Source organism: Ciconia boyciana, chromosome 4, assembly GCF_034638445.1.
Source record: "Ciconia boyciana chromosome 4, ASM3463844v1, whole genome shotgun sequence".
Lineage (NCBI taxonomy): Eukaryota > Metazoa > Chordata > Aves > Ciconiiformes > Ciconiidae > Ciconia > Ciconia boyciana.
The window spans coordinates 51,163,836-51,190,589 of record NC_132937.1 but is presented as its reverse complement, the minus strand read 5'-3'; positions in this window follow the sequence as shown (position 1 = coordinate 51,190,589).

Genomic DNA, 26,754 nt, shown 5'->3' with positions numbered 1-26,754 from the left:
CAATTCTTATGAATTGAACACCCTCTGCATAAGAGTGTTGGTCAAGACTTCACTTATGTTTATGGTGTGTCAGACAATCCCTGAAGTATATTTTTCAAAAAAAATGGGATTAAGGAAGGATCTAAGCTATCTAATACTACTTTAGAAAGAGATCTTAGAATTAAACATTCTCTAAAAACGTCACCTTGCTGTTCAGGTATAGTCAGAAAGGCTAAAGGGATGTTGGAAGTTACTAGCATAAGATTAGAGAGCAAAATTCTGCCATTGTAGAAAGACATTGTGTGCCTCCATCTTCAGAAGTACGTGCATTTCTGGTCAGCCCCTTCTCACAGACAGTGCAGTAAAAAGAGAATAAGAGCAGAAGAGGGTAACGAGAATGGCTGAGGGAATCCAATGTTGGATAACATTTTAAAGTGTGGATGAAAAATATTGGGAAATGCATGAAGTCATGAATGCCATGGAGAGGTATATAAAGAGTAATAATTAGGTTGTAGCAACTAAAAGGGTTAGACAGCAGGATTAACAAGCAAAATAAAGTATTTTTTCATAATAAAGCTGCAAGAACTTGTATTTGACAAAAGGAGAAGTATGTTCAGAAAGTCATTTATAGAAATTTATAGAAAAATATCCATTAAGCATTATTAAATGCAAACATAAGGATACAATCCTTTACCTGGGAAATCTTGAAACAGACAGTGTACCAGAGGAAATAATATTCTGTACTTAGGTTTTTTTAATGCTCTTCCTGTTACTGATTATTCAGGGATGACTAAAGAAGATGAAGCTTTTTTTTTTTGGCCCAATATAATAATTCTTTTATTTTTATTATGCATAAATACCAAACCGAGAAAATATGATGTCCATTTTATTTTAGTTGTTTTGGTAAGTCTTTGTGTGCTTTTCTGATCTCTGCAATATATATTACTAAGCCCTTAGGAAGCTAGTAGATGGACTTTCACACTTTCTGTAGAAATACAAGGTGAAACCTTTAGACCTCTCTTTCCTTTGTCCTGTATTTACCCTTGCACATGCAGAGGCTTGCACTTTAACTGGGCTGGAAAATAGCACTATTATCTGTTAAGGGATGTTAGGGGTGGCTGCTGCCTCCAGCAGCCCTAGCTCAGGACCCCTCCTGCTGAGCAGCTGGAGTCCAGCCAGGTGTGCCTGGAGACCCATGGTCTCTGCCCAGGCTGAGGGACGCAACTGCCGCTGTTGCATGTGTTGGTTCAACCAGTGGTGAAGCTAAGCACGTATCCCAGGCATGGACGTGGACTCCCACAGAGGCACACGATGACACTGATACAGCTGGTCACAGAGGCTGCCACAGACAAGGTGCTGCCTTCAACAGCGCCCACAAACTGCACTCGCATAAAATGCAAGCACAGACAGGCGAGTCCCCTCCTCCTTTTAGGCTGGCAGAGGCAGAAGGTCACTACTGCAGCACACACAGAGCACTCTCTCAGTGCACAAGCACATTTGCGGATCCCTTGAAGTATTGGTATGGCGCCTTGTCCCTCTTACCCTCCCCATGGGTACCCTACTTGCTGGCTGGTCCAGCTCAATGCTCACTGGCAAACACATGGCACTCATACACTCTTCCAGGCATTCCATGCTCACAGGTGTGCTTGGGCTTACCAGCACTGACCCTCCACCCCCCTGATACCCTGGCCCGAAGCTGGGCTCCCCTGGCTCATCGGCTAGTCCGGCTTGAAGTTTGTCAGTGAATACACAACCCCCACGCACACCAAGTTTGGGGAAGATACAGACAGTGGGACTCTTCCCAGCAGCCAGAACCAGGCACATGGGCTGTGGCCTGCGGTACCACTCCAGCCACTAGTGCTGAGCCCCTCACTCACCTCACTCATGCCAGTCCCCTGATGGCTGGGTTTCAGGGGACACACACCAGTCCCACCCCAGTGGCTGGAGGTTAAAGGCTCCCACCCCTTACACTAGGCCAGGGGTGCCTACAACCCTAGTCTGACTCCAGTAGTTGGCACCAAGTTTCACTCACACACAAGTCTCATGGGCGCTTAGCTCACACATTGCTACAGGATGGAGAGTGAGACTACACAGAGAGACAGTTAAGAAAAGATTTAATGAGAAGATACAGGAATACAGAACAGACTGTGGCAATCAGGCCCAGGGCTCAGCCAGACAAGAGTATGGACCGGCGCTGTTTTACACTCGACCCTCTTGGACTCCTTTCTGTCTGCACCCTGTTTTGTTCCTACCTGCTCCCGCTCCCCCTCATCCATTTGCTGAGTCCCAGCAACCCCCCGCCGACATCCTGGACCTCAGGATTACATCTTTCTCAGTAGCAAAGTCCCAGTTTGCCAGCAGTTTCTTGATAGCTCATCAATTAGTGCAACTGACCAGGTTTATTTCTGGTTATTGTCTTTGTTAATGCTAATTGGTCAGGTTTTATGTCTCTGTATGTTGTCTACCTCTCTTTTCTTATGATCCCAATTTGACAAGGTACTTAGTCAGATAATTGTTTTGAAAAATAAAAATTCTCACACTTCACATATCCTTAACCAATTAGGGCGGCTGACCGGCTTTGTTCGCATCACTACCTCCTTTATCATTTGTTCATCAGGTTTATGTCCGTATGTTCTTGTTTATGGCCTCCTCCTTTTCTCATTATCCCTCTTTGCATTGAAAAAGCCCTTGACCAGATACACGTCAAGGAGCAGACACTCTCCTTCCACATACCCTTGCATTCTCCATTTTCTTCTTTTGAGAAGCCAACTTCCAGCTTTAAGAAAATGGAACAGCTTAGAGATCTGGTCCCTGGTAAGGTTTCATCAGATATCCATTCCTGGTTCATACTTTCATGTCAAGTGGTTTAGGACCAGCAGATTCAAACATCAAACAGTAACTGTGACATACTCTTTGAGTTTGATGAAAATATGGCTACCAGACAACATGGCAAATACAAGTGTTGTGTGTAGTGATGTGCTGATACCCATACTCCAGGCTTTGGAGAACTGCAACCTATATGATCATAAGGCTTAGCAAGACATAACCCTTAATCAGCAGTCCAGTGTCTTCTCTGTGTTCTTATTTACACCTGTAATTAGGTACTCCTGAAAGGTTGTCTTGTCTGGCAGAACCTGGCAAGCTGAAGACATATTTAGGAAGTTTGCTGAGCTGAAGAAATTTTATTTTAATTCTTACCCATTGCAGTTAGTGAAATGATGACCGCTTTGCACACAGCACCATTTCCTTAGCTATCGGTCACCTCTCGTGAGCAGTAGGTATCTTGACAGGTCATCTAGGTGCATGGAAAATTTCTTAAAATTATCCAGTCATAAAAGTATTATCCTGTCATAAAAGTATCCTGTCATACAAATCTTTTGATTTGATACTAGTACAGTGAGGGAGGAGAGATACTTTGACAATAAAATCTGTCAACCAGTCTCTGGCTGTTAATGGAATCTAGAAAATGTTGACATACGTAAGTGATCTCTTATATCCTTTTTCTACATGAGTATACCTTTTCCCTCTCTTGTACTTATGCAGTGAATTTCACCTTTTTATTCTCCTATTTGATCAGGACAGTTCCCAGACTATATAATGGTGTATTGCCCAAGACAATTGTTGGTTTCACTAAAATGAAAATGGCTGTACTGGAAGTGAAGGAAAGAATACCCTTAAGTCTTTAAATACTTCCTTTTGTGCTAGTTCCCACTGCATACTGTGCTTTCATGTACACACATATGCAAAAGTACTGAGTTGTCAGCCATACAGGGTACAAACAGGCCTAAAACAGTTATCACACCTGGATGACAGTTCAGCACTAGGATATTGGTAGGTATGGCCATTCTCCAGAGGGCCCCACCTGTAATTTTGCCAGGATGAATACCAGCATCAGTGACATAGTATTGGAGTTAATAGCTGTCTTCACAGACCCACATTTTCCCATGTTCTGGGTAAACTGGTCTTCTTAAATACTCACCCTGCTCTGTGCCAATGATCATAGTGGAACTCATTGACAGGGAAATGGACAAAGGAGTATCTCTGGGATTTCCTGAATTAGGTTTATCTTTAGGCTTATCTTAGGCTACCTGAGATTTGACCACACTGAATTTCTAGTCCTTTTCTTTGTTTTTGGCTCAGCACAGACCACTGAAGACTGTTGATTTTATAAAATCTTCCTGTATAGACATCTTCCTGCACTGCAGCTGCTCATGCATCATTCCAATAGCATGCATGGAACTCTGCTCTGGTCTCAGTGGTGTTTTATCAGTTGTTGGCAAACAAGACAAACCTGTCATGCCTGGAAACTGTTCTGGGCTGTCTGTGACGTCTGTTTCAGTGTCAGTCTTGAAACGGATTGAATATAATGACTGGAGTGTTGCAATGGAGGGATAGAGGCTCTTTAGGAAGGACAGGATGGGAAGACAGGGAAGGGGAGTTGCACTTTCTGTGAGAGAGCAGCTAGAGTGCAAGGAGCTCTACCTGGGGATGGATGAGGAGCCAGCTGAGAGTTTGTGGGTTATGACTAAAGAGAGGACAGGTAAAGGTGACATTATAGTGGGTGTCTGCTATAGGCCACCTGACCAGGAAGAACAAGTGGATGAGGTCCTCTATAGACAGATAGAAACAGCCTGATGTTTGCAGGCCCTGATCCTCACAGGGGACTTGAACCACCCCAATATCTGCTGAAGGGACAACACAGCAGGGAACAAGCAATCCAAGAGGTTCCTGGAGTACATTGGATAACCTCCTCCAAGTGACAGAGGAGCCCATGAGGAGAGGTGGTTTGCTGAACCTCATAATCACCAGCAAGAATGGTCTCATTGGGGATGTGAAAATCAAAGACAGCCTTTGCTGCAGTGACCATGAGATGGTGGAGTTCAGGATCCTTAGGGCAAGGAGGATAGTGAAAAGCAAGCTCACAACCCTGAACTTCAGGAGAGAAGAGTTTGGCCTTGTCAAAATCTGCTCAGAAGAGTCCCATGGGATAAGGCGCTGGAGGGAAGAGAGGCCCAGGAAAGCTGGTTAATATTCAAGGATCACCTCCTTCAAGCTCAAGAGAGTTCCATTCCAATAAACATGAAGTCAGGCAAAAATACCAGGAGGATGGGATGTATGAACAAAGAGCTCCTAGACAAACTCAGACACAAAAAGGAAGCATACAGGAAGTGGAAGCAAAGATGGGTAAACTGGCAGGAATGCAGAAACATTGTCCAAGGAACCAGGGACGACATTAGGAAACCTAAAGCCCAAATGGAATTGAATCTGGCCAGGGATGTCAAAGACAACAGGAAGGGCTTCTACAAGTACACAGTTCCCCTTCTACTCAGTAAGAGGAAGACTGGGGAAAATGCGGGCCCATTGTTCCATGATATGGAGGACCTGGTTACACAGGACATGGAAAAGGCTGAGGTACTGAATGTCTTCTTTGTGTCAATCTTTATTAGCAAGACTGTCCCAGACACCAGAGGGAAAGCCTGGAGCAAGGAAGGTGTACCCCTGGTGAATGAAGATCAGGTCAGGGAATGCTTAAGCAAACTGGACAGAAGTAAGTCCATGGGCCATGAAGGGATGCACCCATGAGTGCTGAGGGAGTTGCCTGATGGAATTGTGAGGCTCTTGATAATCTTTGATCAATCACGGCAATCATGGCACCAGGAGAAGTGCCTGAAGACTGGAGAAAAGCAAATGTAACTCCTGTCTTCAAGAAGTGCAAGAAGGAGGACCCAGGGAATAACAGGACAGTCAGCTTCACCTTGATTGTTGGGAAGGTGATTGAGCAACTAAATGTGGGAACAATTTCCAGGCATGTGAATGACAAGAAGGTGACAAAGAGTAGTCGGCATGGATTCAAGGGGAAGTGATGCTTGACCAACCTGACAAACATCTATGATGAAATGACTGGCCTGGTAAACAAGGGGAGAGCAGTGCATATTGTCTACCTGGACTTCAGTAAGGCCTTTGACACTGTCTCCCGTAAGATCCTCATAGACTAGCTGTTGATGTATGGGCTGGATAAGCAGACAGTGTGGTGGGTTTAAAACTGTCTGAATGGCCAGGCCCAGAAGGTTGTGCTCAGTGGAACAAAGTCTAGTTGGAGGCCAGTAACTAGTGGTATATCTCAGAGGTCAATAGTAGGTCTAGTATTATTTAACATTTCATTAATGTTGTGTGTGGTAGGGCAGAGCGTACCCTCAGCAAGTTTGCTGATGATACAAAACTGGGAGGAGTGGCTGATAGGGTCATGCTGCCATCCAGAGGGACTTTGACAGGCTGGAGAAATGGGCTGTCAGGAACCTCGTGATGCTCAACAAGGGAAAATTCAAAGTCCTGCACCTCGGGAGGAGCAACCCTTGGGGTGCCACCCAGCTGGAAAGCACCTTGGCAGAAAAGGCCCTCAGGGTCCTGGTGGACACCATGTTGAATATGAGTCAGCAGTGTGTCTTTGCCACAAAGAAGGCTAATGGCATCCTGGGATGCATTAGAGAAGGTATTGGCAGCGGGTCAAAGGAGATGATCCCTTCTATTCAGCACTCGTGAGGCCATACCTGGAGTAATGTGTTAGTTCTGCACTCCCCAGCACAAAAGAGATATGGAGCTACTGAAGACTGGCCAACGAAGGGCCACAAAGATGATGGGCTGGAGCATCTCTCCTATGAAGGAAGGCTGAGAGAACTGGGACTATTTAGCCTGGAGAAGAGGAGGCTCAGGTGGGATCTTATTATTGTATACAAATACCTGAAGGGAGGGTGCAAAGCAGGGCTGTTTTCAGTGATGCCCAATGACAGGACAGAGGCAATGGACACAAACTGAAACAGAGGAGGCTCTCTCTGAACATCAGGAAACACTTTTTCACAGTGAGGGTGACTGAGCACTGGCACAAGTTACCAGAGAGATTGTGGAGTCTCCCACCTTGGAGATTCTCAAAAGCTGTCTGGACAGGGTCCTGGGCAACTGGCTCTAGGTGGCTCTGCTTGAGCAGGGGGCTTGGACCAGATGACTTCCAGAGGTTCCTTCTGATCTCAACCATTCTGTGATTCTATGATAATGCCAGTAGTTTCACGCAGTGGCTCATTGTGATTACTGGGAGATGTAGGAATGCGTTCTGGTCATTAGCATTCAGCTCATGCATGTGGGACTTGTCTCCTAAAGCATGTTTCCTAACACATTGTGGCATCATTTTGTTATCTGCTCCATACAGCTAGCTACTCTGCATGTGTCTGCCTGTTTTCAGCTTATCATGAATACTGTGCCCACATGTAGGCTGCCAGTGAGGCTCATGAGCTTGGCACAAGAACTGCTGTTTCTTTACTGGGATGTCTGATGAAGAAATCTTTTTTTGAAGGGTATAAAGGACTCCTCTCCAGCATCTCTTGTTGCTTTTTGTCTCCCTCATTTTGCCTAGTCCTTGTAATTATTTCTGAGCCCTGAAATCTGTTGGCTGGCATCCTCTGTGACATGCAATAGTGTCTCTTGCCATAAACAGTACAGTGTCAGGTTGTTTCATGATGAAACTTGCTTGCGAAGTCATTGTATTTTGCTAGAGTTTCAAGGACTGTAATGAAATTTTCCAGATTCACCCTTCTCTAGGAACTGTGAGGAAAAATATTAGGTGGCAGCATTATATAACGTTGCTTCTTAATTCATAAGGTTAAAGGGCAGCATGTTATCCTCAACCTATAGCCCTATCAAATACAGGAGAAAGCTGAATTGCTACTCAGCTGATTTGGTTTTCAGAACCTGTTGCTTATCTAGAGTGCTGGAATCTGGTTTTCTACTTGATCCAGTCCTCAGTAATTTTAAAAATAAGTTGTCCTGGAGCTGTAACTGGTAATCAGGAACAAGAGGGCTTTGTATCTACTTGCACTCTTTCACAAACTGCCTCTGATTCTCTTTCAGGGCTCCTACTAAATTTCCACAGTGAAATCATGACATTTTTTATTGTTTAAAGAAAACAGTAATTCACAAGCCTGTTCTCAGCAGTGTGACCTGCTCAGCTCTCATCAAATCAGCCACCTGAAGTAAAACATTCCCCGGAGAAGCTTAGTAGAAAGAAAAAAAGAAAAAAAAAAAAGGGAAAAAAGAAAACCTAAGTATTCCTCAGCCCCCAGTCTCTGATGAGCCAGAAGTACACTTCCATTGGAGTATGCATATATTGCATGTCTGCACATCATCTACAGCAAAATTATTTATATTTGTAATGGGAAGTTGTAGTCTAGAAATGTGAGGACAGCGGTAGTTGAAGAGATATTAAAGCTAATCATATCCTGTTCCTCAATAGATCAATAGAACAGATGGTAACTTTGTACATTTTGCATGCTGTGAGTGCCTGAAGCCATAGCAACAACCACCTCATGCTGGAAATCTATTTCTATCTCCCCCTGCTATTTTATCTTCTCTGAAAACTGTCATCTCAGTGTCCAGAATCCACACCTTAGAAAACCTGGAGACTTCCTCATTGCAGAGTATTAACCCCCTTTATACCTCTGTCACAGTCACATATAACTTCACCAAAATCTTCAGACATAAAGTGAACTGCATTGGCCCAGGCACAAAACCACTCCTGTCATATTTGGACAGTGTAAAGACAAGAATTCTTACAAAATATTTTCAGAACATAACTGATATATATTTAAGGATTACAATTCACTAATAGTGAATTTAACAGAAATCAGTGAATTGTGATCACTAGTAATTACAGTTAGTAGTGATTTAGTCACTAGCACTCAACTGACAAATGTTTTTGGTGCCTTAACTTGTTGGTAATCAAACTGAGAGCATTGAAAGAGGCTGACTTTCTACATGGAAGAAATGAGCACTCTCTAAAAATCAGAAAGGATCTTAAAGATAAGATTGCACATCCTTTTCATTCCATCTGTCTGACTTTAAATCAAGGATAGACCAGTTATCTTTGAAAATCATCAAGTATTTTCTTTTTTGAAATGTTCATGAAGATTTATAGTGCTCTTCTGAGGGTCTACAGAGTGCATGAGTGTATTTCCATTTATTTGACTGAGTTTTAGAATATTTCTGTGTGCTGGGAATTTTGCAAAGGGGAGCTATTCTTTGCTGAGATCAGTCTAAGGATCAAATAGAAGATTTGAAGAGTTGTGAATTTCCATTCTGTTTTCTGCAATTCATGTTTAGAACAAATAGTGACTTATCAGTGTGATTGAAAATTACATATTTTTTAGAAAGCTGACTGTTGTTACTAGACACTGATAAATATATTTTTGGCATTGATGGAGGTACTAACATCCTACATGCATTTAACATTAATTTCTGAACATTTCAAAGGCAGAGCTGAATAAAGTTTCTTTGATATGCGTTTTTTGTGTCCAGGTGGTAAACTTCAAATCAATTGGCAAAACACCAGTCTTACCCTTGTCAACTCTTTCTAAGGTGAAACTTAATGCAAAACCAAAAGTGGATGAATGACAATATTTTCAATTCATGCTCATCTTAAACTGCATTTTATCAAGAGTTCCCTTTATTTTTTGAACTGAAACGATTTGAACTACATTGTGTTGACAGTCTGCATTAATCATTGTTTGCTCAAATACACTCTTTTAGAATCTTTTTTTCTAATACATTAGTTCCTATGTACAAATAATAATTTTCACACAGAAACTAGAAGTAGTTTAAAGTCTATTTCCTTTAAAATATGTTAATTTATCACAATTGAAGCTAATTGTTAAACAATGAGAGAAAAAGAGGAAAATTATTCCAGATTTATTTTTGTTTTTTTTTTTTTTCCCTTCAGATAGGTTAGCCAAGTGTTGTGGATAAAAAAAATAGTTGTCTTACATAATTACAATTGTAGTTGATGTCTATTAAGTTTGCTTTAAAGGACTTCTGAAGTAACACGTACACAGGCTTCAGGATATTTAAAGCTTTATTTGTATTAACTGTGTTAGCTCTGGTAGAATCATAGAATGGCTTGGGTTGGAAGGGACCTTAAAGATCATCTAGTTCCAACCCCCCTGCCATGGGCAGGGATACCTTCCACTAGATCAGGTTTTTCAAACCCTCATCCAATCTGGCCTTGAAAGCTTCCAGGGAGGAGGCATCCACAGCTTCTCTGGGCAACCTAGCTCTGAGAAGTTTCAATCAGATACTGCTGTTCTCCATTGCACTGTGGTAAAATTGTCAAAGTATAAAATTGCCCTTTAAAATGTTGAAAAAAAATGGAAATTGGAAAATTTATTCGCTTTTGGGGCTTTTTTTGTAGTAATTTCTGTGCTTTTAAAAGGTAGTTTAGATAACTAATTGATTTATATGTTCTTTATTTTTTATTTATATATTTACATAATATTATTTATATACTTTCAGAAACAAAAAAGGAGTTCTTCTCATGAGAAATTCACAATCACTGTCTTTCCTGATGGCTCCCCCCCTCCCCCCCTTCTTTTTCTTTTTCTTTTTTATATATTTAAATAGTAATTCTCATATCCTTACTCCTTTCCAAAAGATTATGTTTCTCGGCATGGTAGAAACATAGATTTTCTTTGCTCTTTTTTGGAAGACCTTCTCATTGGTGAAATATCTTGTCTAAAGTAGCTACCAAAAATTAATCTGCATTGTAAAACCCCTTTTCAGAACCAACATCCATTGTAATATTTATTTATGATGTTTTATGTTATGCTTGCTATGTTGTTGTCATAGCAGTTTTTATTTCCAACATATTTTATTCAAGTATTTTTTGAATTGGTGTTGTCTTTTTACACACCCAGTACCTTTACCATAATTATGCAAGAAATTGAGATAAATAGATGTGAGGACTGAAAGCAAAAGTTGTAAACACCAAAAATTTTGTCTACAATATTATTTAGAGCTTATTCTTGTCTAGAAATAAAATAACAGTAGTAGGATATTATTCAATATCATATCACTACCACAAGCAGCCAGATCTTCACTGATGCATCACACTGTGATATCTCTGCTATTAGGTAGAGTCTAGTAAATGTCACTTTTAAAGGCAGACTTTTCAGTTAACTCTGTATTGTACGAAATGTCTGTATTCCTAATGTTTAATTATGGCTGTAGTTTACAATTAATTTAAAAGTTGCTTTTTATTAAAGCAAATCTATCTGATAATCTTTTCTTTATAACAAACAGTAATATTTCCTTCATCATGCACAGATTTTATAGGCTAATTAAACTGATGTATCATTCAAAGTAGTACTATTATATGTATAAAAGTATCAAGTACAGGAAAAAATATCTTGATCAAACTTTGCAATAATTGATTAGCTTCACAAAATTGTAGTGAAAAGTAAAATAAAGAAATTGTGATGAACCGTTTGATTGTACTATGGCAATATGTCCGCTTTGTGATGTGTGATATGTATAGTGGCTCACATGCTTGTACTTCTGCCAGTAAAACTGGGAATGCTTACATGCAGTGTACTTTTAAAAGCATTAGTAATTCTGTAGCTTGTTTTGAAGTAAGAAAGTTGGCTTGCTAAATCCTCATTTTGTAAATGCAGATGAAATTGACCTAGCATCTCCTTACAATATAATGGAAATCCACCAAAATAATCTGTCTGATTTTCTCACATATTTACTGAAGGAAAAATTACAAGTATTTTTGATATTAGCAAAAAATTAAAGTATGCATACAACATACCCATATAGCCTTATCACATTTCTCCAGTACAGTGCTTCTTACTTCATATTATCACAGTGGTTTTTACTTTTATTTTGTCTGAAGGAAAACGGCATGGTGAAAAGTCTAAATGATCTAGCTTGCTAAATTCCTCTGAGTCAGTGGTAAAGTGTTCTATGTCAGAGGAAGGGATTTAGCGACCCCTAAAAGTCAGTAGCTGGAAGGAAGAAAAGATGTGGTCCTGGTTGAATGAGGCTGTCTTAGACAACAGTAGGAGTTCTGCAAAGTATAGGGGAAACAGCTGAGACTAGGAATGAATTTCAGAGATGTGGGAGAGTGGGTAGACCTCATCATGAGTGTGAATACAAACCAGGAGAGAAATGGAGTGTGCCAGGGCAGATGTTGCTGCAGTCTTGTGAAGAGGAGGAGAAGGAGGAGAAGGAAGAGATGATACATGTGGGAGAGAGGTGTCTTTTGCCAGATGAGGCAGAGCAGAGAGGGGAGAGTTGCATGTGATGGAAACTACAGAGTTGTAAATATTAAGAAGGCAGAAAATACTGGATTTCTATGTGAATTATTGAAAACTTACTCTTTAGAAAATCACACATACAGAAGAATCTCCCACAAATAGTTTTGCATCATGCTGTAGAATAACTGATGTAGATATCTAGTTCTAGGGAATCCAATCACTTCAATCTGTCAAAGCGTCCAACAGTCCACACCAATTCTGAAAAGTCTTAATAAATCTTTGTTTTTAAAATATATAAACTTACCCCTTTGCTTAATCCTTTGCAGCTGCTCTTACCTAGAAAATCTGTTAGGGACAGGAATATGCAAGTCCATTTAACTAAAAAAAAAAGAAAAAAGAAAAACCCCAAGATTTTCAAGGAATTGAACCCAGTGTCTGTTCCCAAATCCCTGAAAGGTTTAATCTACCTAGCTTCACAGGCTTCAAGGGATTTAAGGATAGAAGATAGTGTAGGTAACATTCTGCAGTGACTTTCTTGGAGCAGGGATTAAATAACTGTTTTACAGTAGATCTGGAGATTGTTTTCTGTATATGAGACAATTGCTCTTCACTATTTATTTGAATACTAACTCTTTATACCTCCACATCTTTGCAATTCCAATAGTGCACTTGATATTGAGTACCACACTGGTTGCATACAAATACTTAACATGTATTGAATGTGGCCTTTTTGTTCATGCATGGCATTTTAAATTTACATGTTGATATCACCTTCTATAAACAGGAAACATAGTTAAATGCTAGTTAGTCAGATATTTTCTGAGGTAAAGTGTCTGAATTTGCATTTAGGAAAGCCCCAAATTTTTAACTGTGAGTTGTAAAAGATGCATAAGGTTCTAAGTTATAATTTTATTTGAAAAAGCATCCCAGAATGAAAAATATGCAAAATATTGAATTAGGCATAATGCTGAAATTACACTTAAGAGCTGGGCGATAGACAAAAATTATGAGCTAGCAGTATCAGCAGCAGGAAATATTAAACAATTACACTGAATCATAGATATAGGTTTGCTAATGAGGGCTGCTGTCCAATAGGAGCTGAACTGTGACCTTTTTTAGACATGGACACCAACAGTAACATTTAATATAAGTACAATAAGTGTACTTATTAACAGCTTTAACCATAAACAAATAGTTTATGATCAGTGCCCACACTAACAGAAGCAGGAGCTTGTCACAGGGCAGATAAACTGTAATTTCATCCCTGAAGTGATTAATAAAAATATGCTTGGAGTCAGAGATGGTTTAAAACATAGAAAAGTCTGCACTTTTCTGGAAGACAGAGGTTTCTTTATTTAATGGTGGATACCTTATCAACTAGCAAATAGAAAGTTTATACTCTCTCTACCGCATGAAAATATTGACTATATATTCTCCATTACTATGTAGAAAAATAAGTGAATCCTAACATACACTAACAAAGGGAGGATGAGAGTAGTATTTGAATGTGTGGTTCTAAAAAATGGTGTTGGAATCTGTTTTGTTTCACTGGAAATATTTAATAGCAGTTGATGGAGCTTCCCAGTGTGTTTCAGCATTTTGGAGTCCCCTTAGAGATTACAATGAATCTAGGTCCACTATTTAAACGTGTCATAAACATATAATTAGCAATATAACAACAAAGTATTTCCCCTTAAATTTCTGAGTACTGTCATGAACAAATTGTATTTACTTCCTTTACTTCCTTGTTTAAACTGCAAAATATAAGGTTATGCCTTGGTTCTCTGTTGAAATAACTGCTGTTAACTACAAGGTGCTGCAGAAAGAAGTGGAGAAAGTGTAAGCAGGTACTGCAAGGATGTAAAGTCTGTTTCCTTGCATCAGAAAAGCAGAAAATAATTATTAGTTATTAAAAAAAAAAATTGTTAATTAAAATAGTCCTGGCTATATTCTTACAAGATTGCCATGCAACCAGACTAGGGGAAGCCATTTACAAATGTACCTGATACAGCCAAGGACCCTTTTCTGGTGAGTGTGGATAAGAGAGGGGACAATATGATGTCCCAGTATCATATATGATGTATTATATATGATACAGCAGAATATAATGCATCCTTCCCATGCAGTTCTCAGGCCCTGCAAAATCTGCCTCCAGAAGGGGGATTGTGCCAAAACAATGCTGAACCCTCAGTAATGCTTAAACCATAGCTTAATACTAAGCAAATATTGAAAAACTCCTTAACATGAAAATAGATTTTTAAATGGAAGTATATGTTTAAGTGATTTTGACATTTATTCAGGTGTTTATTAGCAGTTTATTGTTGAGTACCTTTTTTTAGTTAATCAAAAACTTCTAAAGATGGTTTTATAAACCAAATTTTAAACCTCCACATTTAAAGTTCTATACCCTTATTTATAATACTTAAATAAATCTCTCATGGATCATAAACAAGCTCTTTTACATATTGCCATCTTGTACATAGTGAAAGATGTCCTTTGGCTAAAAAAAATAGCTCTATGATTCTCTATTTTTTTAAAATCAAATTACGCTTGGAAAATGGATTTAGCCCACAAGAAAAAAAAATTTCCAATTCTGCCTGGTAACATTTTGTAAAACTAGAAATAAATAGTTGCAGAAATGCTCAGATCTACCCATCCTTGCAACACTTATTTGTAGAAGTGTAAGTGTATTTATACTTATTTCTTACAAGTATAAAATTAGTGACACATGCCTGATATAAGTGAAGTAAATTTTTATAAAATTATTTTAAGAAAAAATTAAAGGAACTAAACCCAGCAATTCACAAAAATAAATTTTAAACTTAATTTCACTTTTTAAAATCAAGAGACTTGAAAAATCAAATTAAATGAAACCTGCAGGCAATGCAGACTGGATATGTCAATTTCTCCTACTAACACTACTTTAAACAGCAATCTTTTGGATGTTTGTTTTTCAAAGAAAGAAGGATTCTTCTTGGACTGGGTTTTCCAGTGAGTTCAGCATCCAGCAGCCTCAGTAAATGTTCAGATTCAGAGGTGCAAATTGTTCTCAGTGGGAGCTCCTAGATGTTTATCTTTCTTGAGAATTTTAGCTTTTGTAAAAGAGCTGAACACATGGAGACCTGGCTGTCTGAGTTATTCCTCCATCTTTTTTCCTCTACAAGATTTTTCCTCCAGCAAGACAAGTTTATGCATAAATAAGATCAGCAAGCACCAGTGAAATATTATTTGAAGAAACTATTTTTGGTCTTCAGGGGGTCTTAACCAAGGTTCATACCTCCGCTCCGTTTACTGATTTGGACGTGGCCTTAGAGCAATGTTTCTTTACCCACCCTGCATTTTGGTTCAATAGTTCTTCTCACCTGCTGACACATTTGAGTCTTTCCCAGCTAGAAAGGCATACACTAACTGTAGCTTTTTACTTATTCAGATTATCCAGAGGGCTCAGTAACAGACTACGCTGTGGCCTATTCAAACAGTAAGGTAGCAGAGAACCAGGTGTCCAGGCTAACTGCCTTTGGGAATGAAAACTGTCAGATAGTACACATATAAGTCAAATATCCAGTTCAAGACATGTTACTTCCATGGTTATCAATGACTGTCCTGTCTGACATTGTGGAACTTGCACAAGGGAAGATACTTATTCCTGTTGTAATCCTACATGGTCACAAGAATATAAGAACATACGAAAGACCTAAGCCTCTCTGTGACAATTTTGATGAATTTATTCATACCACTGGTCAGTTCGGTGTGTTCTGAAAATCATTTTCTTAGGCACTTAACTGTCTCTTTATGGTCTGCAATGAGCGTGGACAACAGAGACACGTGTCCTATAGGACTGAATAGGCAGCAGAGAAATGTCCATTGGCATCTGCTCTTTAGAACATCTGTATATATGTCAATGACCAACAGATAAAGTTGGTCCCATTTTCTTGTGCCTGATAACTTATAAGTGCAGTGATTCCTATGGAAATTCTATTCAGGCGTATTTGACAGTATTTCCATTTCCACATTTTACCAATAATCTTATCTTCTGACCTCCTCTTGCATGGATTCTAAACGCAGATTTTTTTTTCTGAGAGTATATGCTGTACATCCCTCTAGACACAGAACAGAGAAAAAGCTTAAAAAAAGGCAACTAAAAAGGAGCTTACAACACAAGGTCTTTCTGTCATACCTAATGTAGATTCCTCTCCTTGCATTAACCAAGTTGTAGCTGATAAACTTACAACCCCTGTTGCTGCTGCAACAACTTAACAAAACGATGACTGTGAACTGAGTTATTTTTTCACATTTGCAAGCATAATTTTGAGTAAACTTTCTCCAAATTAGTAGCATTGAATTGGTGGAAATAAGGAGACCGTTATAGTGCAGTGATATGGAGGGCCTATACTGCAGCATTGTGGAGTGAAGTTGGATTTAATTAGGTTACTGTAGGGCATTTAGAATTTAAAAATTTTATATTCTATGACCTTCCTTGTCATGTAACCTTCAGGTTATATTCTATAAAATCCTGTTGCCTGAGCCATTCCAATCCAGGAGCATCTTTTTTTGGGCTCTGTGACACAGGAAGGAGATTGATAAACATGACTGAGTTTCAGGGGGGGCCTCAGAGATGGTGGAACCAGAGCCCTTGTCCTGCAAGGAGAGACTGTGGGACTGGGTCTGGTTCAGACGGGAGAAGGGATGGCTTTGGGGGCACCCCACAGCATCCCCCGCACCGATGGGAGGGGACGGGAAGGGATGGAGGAGTTGCAGCCGGGCTCTTCACAGCAGTGCATGGTGGGAGGGCGAGAGGAAGCAGCGCAACCTGAAATGTGGGAGGCTCAGGCTGGAGATAAGGAGAAGCCCTTTCCTCATGAGGACAGTCCAGTGGTAGGGCTGGGGCCCAGGGAGGTTGGGCTGTCTCCATCCTTGGGCGTTCCACATCCCATTTGGGTGCAGCCATGAGCAGCCTGATCTAAGGCCACAGTTGAGCCCGCTCGGTACAGGGACTGGGAACATGGCCTCCCCAGGTCCCCACCAACCTGAATTGTCCTGTGATTTCTATGATACCCCCAAACTGAACTAAACACTCCTAGGGGAAAACAAACAAACAAACAAACAAAACCAAGAAGGACCTTGCATAGCGTTAGCTTCTTTTCTACCAATTTAAATTCTGATTATTTCATCTGGTGCTTGCCTATATGTTACAAGAGTGCACAGTGTGATTTGTGTAGGATGGGCTAATAGTGAGAATGAAGTCTCTCTGGTTACATTTTTACAAATGAAATGTATTATAGATACTGAACCTTGCAAACTGAAGGTATGGTACAAGGAAGACCATTTCTTTTTGCATACTATGTGTTGGAAAGAGATTACTCAGAATGTGCAATTTTATTTACAATTGAACATATTTGATTAACTTGAAAAATGCTGCATATTCTCACAATAATTTATGTACCTAATCAGAAGTAAACCAGAATCCTTTCCATTTGTAAATATTTATTTCTTAAAATTACTTGATTTCATCATAGCTCAGAGCAATAACTTACTGCTTTGTGAATCTATGTGCTAGTAACTATTATTAATCTTTCAACTTCAGCCAAAGTTGTAAGGTATGTCCAAGCAAAAAATACCTGCTGATGATGGTGCTGTACATGGCAGATGTGTTCATAACCTAATAATTTAATTGATTGAGTAGAATTGCAGCAGGTGTATTGAAGGTGCTATATGAAAAGGACTTAATGAGGTATATGAAAGTGTCCTGCAGTGTCCTTTCTGTCATCTGTGAAAAACTAACTAGCATTCTGTTGACAGTGTTTTATCTGGTCAGGACAACTATTGGGATCGTGCTCAATTAGTCATGTGGTTTTGCTATTTGATTCTGGGTAGGCAATGGAAACATTTGGTCTTGAATATTTTATCTTCCTGGGATGGCCAGCTTCCAAATGCCTAGGAGAAAGCTGACAAAACATTTGTGTTGAACGTTTAGCTTTGTTTTTAAAACTCAACTTGCCTATTCAACAGGTATTGGAAAATACCATGAGTGCATTTTTACTCATTTCTATCATGTTTCTTAATCTTCTTTATTGTTGTTTGGTTTTGTAGACCTGGTACTTTCTGCCAGTAATATGTCTTTTATTCTTTTCTCTAGCCTTTGCTGTTTGCTTATTTACTTATGTTTGGTGTCAAAATTATTTATTTTCTTCGTGCTGATTTTGAACAGGTCTTTACCTGATTCTTCTGAAAACTTCATTTTCACCACTTTCTCTCCTGGGGAAAATTGGTAGCTTATTTCACTCCTAGCTGGTGTTTAGGATGTGATCAGTTCAGTTTACAGATTCCTGCTAAGTAACAGGAATCTCTTTAGACATGTCTCTGTTTTGAGTTAAAATAAGTCTTCCCTGCACAATAGAGCTAAAATAGTGAGACTTATAAAAACATGAGTTTTGGCTCAGTCCCATCACTTCAACGCATATTCCTGTTAAACCTCTTACTAACATTCATGGGAGCCCTGTTAAGGAGACATTAAAGCATTTGAAAGCCCATCCACAATGCCTACAATTCACTTCACTGGTGGATATACTCACTATCTGGCTATCTTGCCCAGTAGTTATTTCTTTATTATTTCAATATAATTGGCAATCCTTTCCTTACAATTATGTATACTAGAAATTTCTCTCATAGCTGCTCATTGCATTCCTGGGTCTATTATGATGATGAACATGCACATTCGTCTATTCCAGTTCCTTGATCACCTGCTCATGTTAATCTGCAACCCGAAGGAGTCACACTGAAGTGGTTTAATATTTTTTTTTAATGAATATTAATTAATAGCCATTCATACAATTTTTTAACACTACCTCAGTGCAAATAAGTTTTTAATCTACACAGAAATTATCCAAAATCAGATGTGTTACTAATCTGTCTTTCTTGGTTCATAAGAACAAAGAAATAAATGTGGCTGTAACTAAATTTGGATGCAGTCTGAACAGCTTACAAAAATTAAGTAATGCAGGAAGGATTTTTTTTAAAAGTTTGTTTGTTTGTTTTGATTTGATTGTTTGTTTTCAATGTAAAATTTTCCCAATAGAGATGAAGGTTTGTAGTCTGTTCTGTGGGACATGACTCTGTCTCCATATGGGAGTAGGTCCACCTGAGTATATTAAGGTCAGTCATGGAAGTGAAGAGAACAATAATAAATGATCACAAATTGTAACCTGATTATTAACTGTACAATTCACAAATATAAAATTCATACTTTTTCTTGCTTTGTCTTCAGCTTTTCAAGTATTCATTTCCTTAGAGAAATGTGAGAAATATTAATGTTCTTTCAGAGAGGCTCCAAAAATTAATTTACTTGCAACCTTCTTCATGTTCCACTTAGTTAAGAGAATCTGGTGTTTGTGATCTAGTGATACTGTAGCCACAAACCCCTATGTTTGGAAAGAAATTATATCTCACTATTTCTGTCATAATAATTGCTACAATTAAGGAAACTGCAGGTTTGCTTATTGTAGGAATGACATAGGGGATATAGGCCAGGCAAAAAGTATAGTCAAGACCTTAAACCTTAGAGAGGTGAACTTTCAGTTAAGGAACTAATAGATGAGACCCCCTGGAAAACTGCCCTCAAGTAAGGATAAAGGAGGATAACAGAGCTGGCAGCTACTTAAAGACATTTTACTTAGAGCACAAGAATTCTTGATTCCCATTTGCAAGAAATCAGGCAAGGAAGGCAGGAGACCAGCATGGCTAAGGACCTCCTGGTCAAACTGAAACACAAGAGGGAAATGTATAAGCAGTGGAACCCCAGACATGCATCCTGGGAATAATATAGGGATACTGCTTTGGAGTGTAGGGATGGGATCAGGAAAGCTAAGGCACAGCCAGAGCTAAATTTGGCAAGGAATGTGAAGAATAGTGAGAATGGCTTCTACAGGTCTGTTAGTCAGAAAAGGAAGACAAAACAAATTGTACTCCCTCTGATGAATGAGATGGGGATCTGGTGACAACTAACATGAAGAAGGCTGAGGTAGTCAACAATTTCTGTGCCTCAGTTTTCAATGGGAATTGCTCTCCCCACATCTGTCAAGTCCCTGATCTTGAGGCGGTGACTGGGGGAATGAAGTCCCACTCATTGTAGGAGATCAGGTTTGAAACCATGTGAGGAACCTGAACATACACAAGTCAATGGGACCCGATGAGGTGCATCTCAGAGTCCTGAGGGACCTGGCAGACGTAGTGGCTAAGCTGCTGTCCGTTATATTTGAAAAGTCATGGCAGCCAGGCAAAGTCCCCAGTGACTGGAAGGTCCCTTTGAAGGTCTTTTCCAGCCTAGACTGTTCTAACATTCATTCTTTGATTCCATAATAGTTCTTTAAGGTATTGATCCCAGATATATGTATATAAACTATATAATTATAACCATATATATGTATAATAACCATAGATACTTTTCACTGGCATGTACCTATAGAAACTTAGGTACATGACAGTGAAAAGTATTTTATTCTTTTCTTCTGTTGAAGATTTTTTTCATCCTTTTCTGTGCTCTCAGTATAATTAACAAGTGAGAATCTGCCCACACTACACCAGCAGAGAACAGAATAACACAGCTTTAAAAGAATTTCAACACCTGACTTTTCTACTAATAAAGGAGTCCAAATGATAGAATTTTGCAATCTATTCTCAAACCTCAGCCAATTAATTTACATAATTTAAATTAACAAGTCTTAAAAAAGCATATTCTTCCACAGCTTTTGGTAGGTGTCAGTCTCGTAACATAATATAAAAACAGTCTTGGGTCATTAATTTTAAGAAGTGATAAATCATACTCAGGAACTATGTCACTAACAACCAGCACTTACTAAACTTGAAAAAAAAAAAACCACTTTTTTTTTCACACATGGGGTGACTTTCTGGACATAAATTCCTTCAAATAACTATGAAATTCTCTGGGTAATGAAGAGTTGCCTGAGTTCCAGAGAGAATGTGTGGCATTACAATCTCTCCATTTTCTTTGGTGGGGAAAAAGAAAGCCCTAAAAACATGGTCTAAAGAAAAAAAAGTGTTTGTTCTCACACACAACCTTCAGTATTCTTAACAAATGAGAGAAGCTGAGCATACAGTTGGGGAAAAGAAAGAAAAAAAATAGGGTTTTATAACAGTGAAATGCATATACAGAAGCTAACTGATAGAGACCACATTTATCAATTACTATACATCCTGCCAGCTATTCTTTTTCCTGCCTAAAAAGTTTTACTATATTCTGTGAAGGACAAAGAATATGTTAAGACAAATGGAAGGATGGATGGGATGAATGTGTTCCTGTCTTTGTCCCACCAATTTTTTCAGGTCTGATATGCCTACTTAGAATTTTTTTCCATGTTCATGTTAGTTCAGCCAGATTAAACCTCACAATGTCTGCTGTTTCTGCTCTGAAAATATTGTACTAGTATCTAGTCTTCCCTTTTTTCTTGTAGTGAGTAAGAGCAGCATGACCCAAACCCTTTATACACCTCTGGAGGCTGTTACGGTACACTTAAACAAAACATCTTACAGTGACTTAATAACACAGTGCCTGATTTTCATTTACAGTAAAGTTTTGCACTGCCAGAGCAGTGTAAGGTATCTTCAGTGTGAGATATGGCTTCATAGGTCTTTCTTCATTGATTAATATAAATTGCAGATAAAACTGCATTTTCTGCTTTACAATTGACAAAGTCCAAAACAACTATGTTACAAAGAAATGTAGCTTTGCATTGGTTCCAATTCAGAAAGAATGTGGTGTTTTGACTTCCCTAAAGATTGTGAGTTAGATTTGAAAACTGTTCATTTTAGTCTTGGTAAACTTTATTTACATACTTTATTAACATTATTAACATAAACTTTATTAACATTAAAAAGCTCTGTAGCAATTTCCATCCTAAATTTGCTCATGTATGGGCACTGATGGCAGTCAGTATGCAACTGCTGTCTGTAAGCAAATTTGAGAAGCTCCTAGAAAATTTCCATATGAGTTTGAGAAGTCCATTCCTGAGTTATTTCATTAAAAAAGTAAAGCTTCTTCTATAGAAGGAAAAAAAAGAAAAGTTCTGGCAGTCTATAGGATCATAACAGTGATAAATAAGATATTAAGACACCCTTCCATTATAAATGTGATATTCCAGTGCTAGCAGAATCCATGGGACTATCATGTGTCTGTGGTCTTCAGATCTCTACATGTTATCACAAATGAGGACCTCCAAACCAAAGTGGCAAAGTAGAAAATGCAAAGCAAAATAAATGTTTTTTTCATGAGTAAATGGATTTTTCAATGTTGTTAGATAGTATACAAATTCTAAACCTTTTACAATTGTATGTGTAATTATTAGAAACATGGTACTTGCCCTTCATGGAGGGATAAAAAGATACATCTTGTCAGCATTTACTTCGTAGGTTACCAAATGCAGTGACCTTCTACTTTGCTTTCCTTTATGCACAAACCCAGAAAACTGACAGGTTGGTTTTGCCCACAAAAAGCTGTAGAGAACATTACACAGACAATCACTAGTAAGGGAGAAATTGCACCCTAAGCTGCTGCAGCAGGTCTCTTAGAAGCAAAAGTAGTGGCTGCAGCCTGGCGCATGGAAAGAACACATTAAACATATGGACTCTAATCTGCCAAAGAAGAGAAGGGTTGTGGAGAAGTCAGTAAACCTTGCCAAGAGCTGTCTTCTGTTGCCTGCCCTTGTCACACTTTGGCTCTGCCCAGGTCTCCTCTGATCATCAGAATGATGATGGCATTGAGCTTTCCACCAGGACATGAGGTTCTCTGGGGCTTTGCGTGTTTCTTGCTAGGGAATTTTCTGGCAGGAGATGAAGGCTGTAAGAGGATGGAAGAGAAATCAACATGCTAAGGCAGCAGATAGGAGAAAAGCTAATCCTGAGCTTGATATGAAAAATTAAGGGTAAAATCGGGTGTATAATCTAATACATTTGATCTTACCGAATGGGCAGAAAGTAAACACTCCCAACCCCCACGCCTTAGCTTCATATTATCATTACTAAAATCTTATATTTACAGTGCCAGATGCCAAAAATTCTCACTAACCTAATCTAGCAGGCAGAGTTTACCTACAATATTTTGATATTCCTGCCTTTATCGTACAAATGCGCTACCACCACCCTGTTGAACAGCAGTGTAGTGGTGGCTTTTATGATTCCTGACTTTTGTGCCATTCTGAACTGTGTTTCTTTATTTTTAATTCCATGTTTTACAGAATGGTTCCATCTTCAAGTGCTTTAGTAAAGATGCAGTATTAACTACAGCATAGTTTTTTAGCAAAATCTATGGACACTGTTCTGGCCTGCTACATACCTTCCATTCTGTCCCCCCCCCAACTTTGTGGTGAATTTGACGGCAGCTGTTATGACCACTTTTCTGTTTACCACTTATCTGAAGAAAAAGCTCTGTTAGGAAATGGTGCCTAGATTTTACATTCCCCTACTAAGGAGTACAATGAGATAGCTAGCTATAGAATTAATATTATTACACACAGTGCTTGGTGAAAAATTAAAAATATTTGTACTTGCTGTTTACCTGATATCATATGTGTTGCAAAAGCACAAACATTCTGTATTATATATATATATTATTTTTTCCTCCTTTGGAAAACCTGTATTGAAATTGACAACAGTAATTTTTCTCCGTTATTTGGTTTCCCATGAACATTGTGTGACACAGTGGTAGTTTGATTTAGATTTTTATGTCCAGTTTACATTAGTGGAAGACGCATAGTAATCCTTTCAGTTAAACCTATTAAATCTATTCCATGTGATTGAGAAGGTCCACAAAAAAAAAATTTAAAAAAACCCCTTTTTCACTAGAGTGGATGAGGAAAAGAATGAGACATTTAGAAAGGGAAAAGAAAATGCATGTAGGAATGATAAAGTTTATTACCCAAAAGGATTGACTGAAGCTCCTGTGCTGGAAAGTAAGAGTGTATTTAACAAAAAATCATTCATCAGAACTTTTAATACAAAACTAAGTTTTCAGGAAACAGACATTTTGTATACTGTGTCTGAATTTCCCAAATAGAACTTTTTTGGAATTTATAATAGTGCATCTCTGATAAGATCCAAATTCCATGTTATTTACTTTAGTCATGTCTTGCAACAAAGTTCATGAGCAGTTACATAGCAAACAGTCCTAAGTGATACTCAACGTGATCTCCTGCTTTCATCTGGCCATTTCTGCTCTCTAATGTAGACATTCAAAATATAGGGACCAGACATGCTTATATGTGGGATGGAAGAGAAGACCTGTCAGATAAAACCCAAACACATTTGAAGGTCTCTGCACTTAGGATTATCGGTAAGACCTGCCTTATGTTGCTGAATACCAAGTTTTAGTAGCCTTTGGTGAAACTATTTGAAAGTGGAACAAGGCAAAAGCAGTGGCTTGCTTTGCTTGTGCTGTGGTGCATAGGCACATGGACTAATTCTGATCCCCATAGGGAACAGCAAGCAGTGAGAAGAAAAGAATTCTTTCCAGACACCCATCATCAGGGGATCTGAAGTGTGAGCTATTTGGTATCTGCCATGGGGAGATGCCATGGGGTGCTATGGCACTACAAAAACCAGTCTTTCTACTGAGACTTAAAATAGTCCTTTTACTTTGTCCTGCTTCTGCAGCCTGATCATATAAACAACTACTGAGAGTGCAGTAGCTTAGTCACCTCTGCATAATGACAGATCCTTCAAGGCAGAAAAGAGATAAATCAATATTCCTGACTCATCTTTTCAAAAGTGCTGGAGCGAGTGGTCTTACTAATAAAGAGAAACAAGAAATGATGAAACAAGGATGGCTGTGAAATCAGAACCTAACCAGCCTGTAAAATGTAAGTACAAAATTAGATAGCCAAAATGAAATCATTCACTCAGTTGCCTCTTCCATATTGAAACTGGATGCACCATGGTCACAGTCATGGGTATGTTTGTTACTGATTTCTCAGAGAGCCTAGAGGAATGGAGAAAATGGCAAGCAATCAGTGCATCTGCTCTTTTCAGAATAGATCCTCAGCTCCATTAAGCCTCCTAATACCAGGTGGCCTTAAAAACAATTTCAATGGCAAGTGAAGATTCTCTCTGCCTAAGTGCAAGATTTCTGTATGGCTTGATTGTGTCTTCAGGACAGATCAACATCTCAGGCTTTGGTAAGTGTCTGTCTCTGATGAATCTAATCTGTCAAAACTGCACTAAGCACACAATAGTTAGCAGAAGGATAAAAGTTAAAGTATTCTTGACCTGGACACTCAATGAAGCTATATCAATATGGTTAAAAGACAGACTTGTATCTTCACAGTGTGAATGGATATGAAATTGATCCAGCTCAAGATCTGGACCAACCCCTGAATATGACTATCTGAAATTATAAATTACTTTGCCACTAGCAGTACAATACAGAGCTTTCAAGATATGGGTGGGTCAAAATGCCAGTTCTGCCAGTGAAGCTTTCCTGAATATCTCTCTGTGTCTCGATCATATTGCTTCCATTTTCTCAATCTGTACGCATCCTTCTGCACTTACTTTTCAGTCATAACCAGTCATAGCACTGAAGTGGAGCCTCATTTCAGGCACATTCAGACTGTGTAAGAGTATATGCATTACAATGAACCCTTTCCTTTCACATGACACAGGCATTAGCAGCCAAACAACTTTTCTCTTTTTATTCTCTGTACGATTTTTTAATGACAAAAAAATAAACAAGAGAAGGACTTTTTCTGTGGTGGAGAATGGGAGAAATCAGCTACAGCTTAGGCTGATAAAAATTGATTTTTACCTCCCTGAATTGCTCCCCAATGAGAATATCTTTGTAGCTTATCCTCAGTATTACTGGTGGCATCAATACAGTGAGTAATGTCCTGCTTAGTGGCAGCTCATGCTGAAACCACCATTTTAAAGGGAACGAAATGAAGGGAAAATGCTGGCTTATACATCTGCCCCTCTAATTAACAATAATAAAATGATTGTAGGTGATCGACCCTTTAGCTCTGTGTGTATATACATGTGTGTCATTATGTAATAAGGTGTTTACTCTTTTTTCCGTAAACTAATGATACCTGCACTAACCCAGTTATACTTCCTTTTATCTCTGAATTTTTAATGGCTTACCCTCCTATAGTTAGTTTTTCGTTTTATTGACCCTGAAGCATGACCTTAGTTAACCTCTAAGCAGTCCAAACTGAGATGAAATGTAGGGCAACATTTTTCTGGTGCCTTTTCATCCCTCAGCTTGTATTTTGTAGTGAGTAGAACAAGGGAAAGAAGAGACCGTGGAAAAGTGACAGCAGGAGATCAGAAGAAAAAATGGAGAGTAGATGAAAAAGTCTGAAAAGCAATAACAGAAAACAAGCCATTAGTATGAAAGGAACTGCATAGAACAGACAGAGGAAAGTGAAAGGAACAGAAACTAAAGTTAGGACAAAAACCACACATAAATTATTCTGCTGTTTATACATACCTCCTTATAAATCTTCTTTTGCTGCAATTGTTTCCACCTATGGAAGACTTTCTTAGAATCACTGTAAATTTAATAGTTACTGGCATGCTTTGAATATATTATTGCTGTTTTGGGCTTGTCCTGGTTTCAGCTGGGATAGAGTTAATTTTCTTCCTAGTAGCTGGTATAGTGCTGTGTTTTGGATTTAATATGAGAATAATGTTGATAACA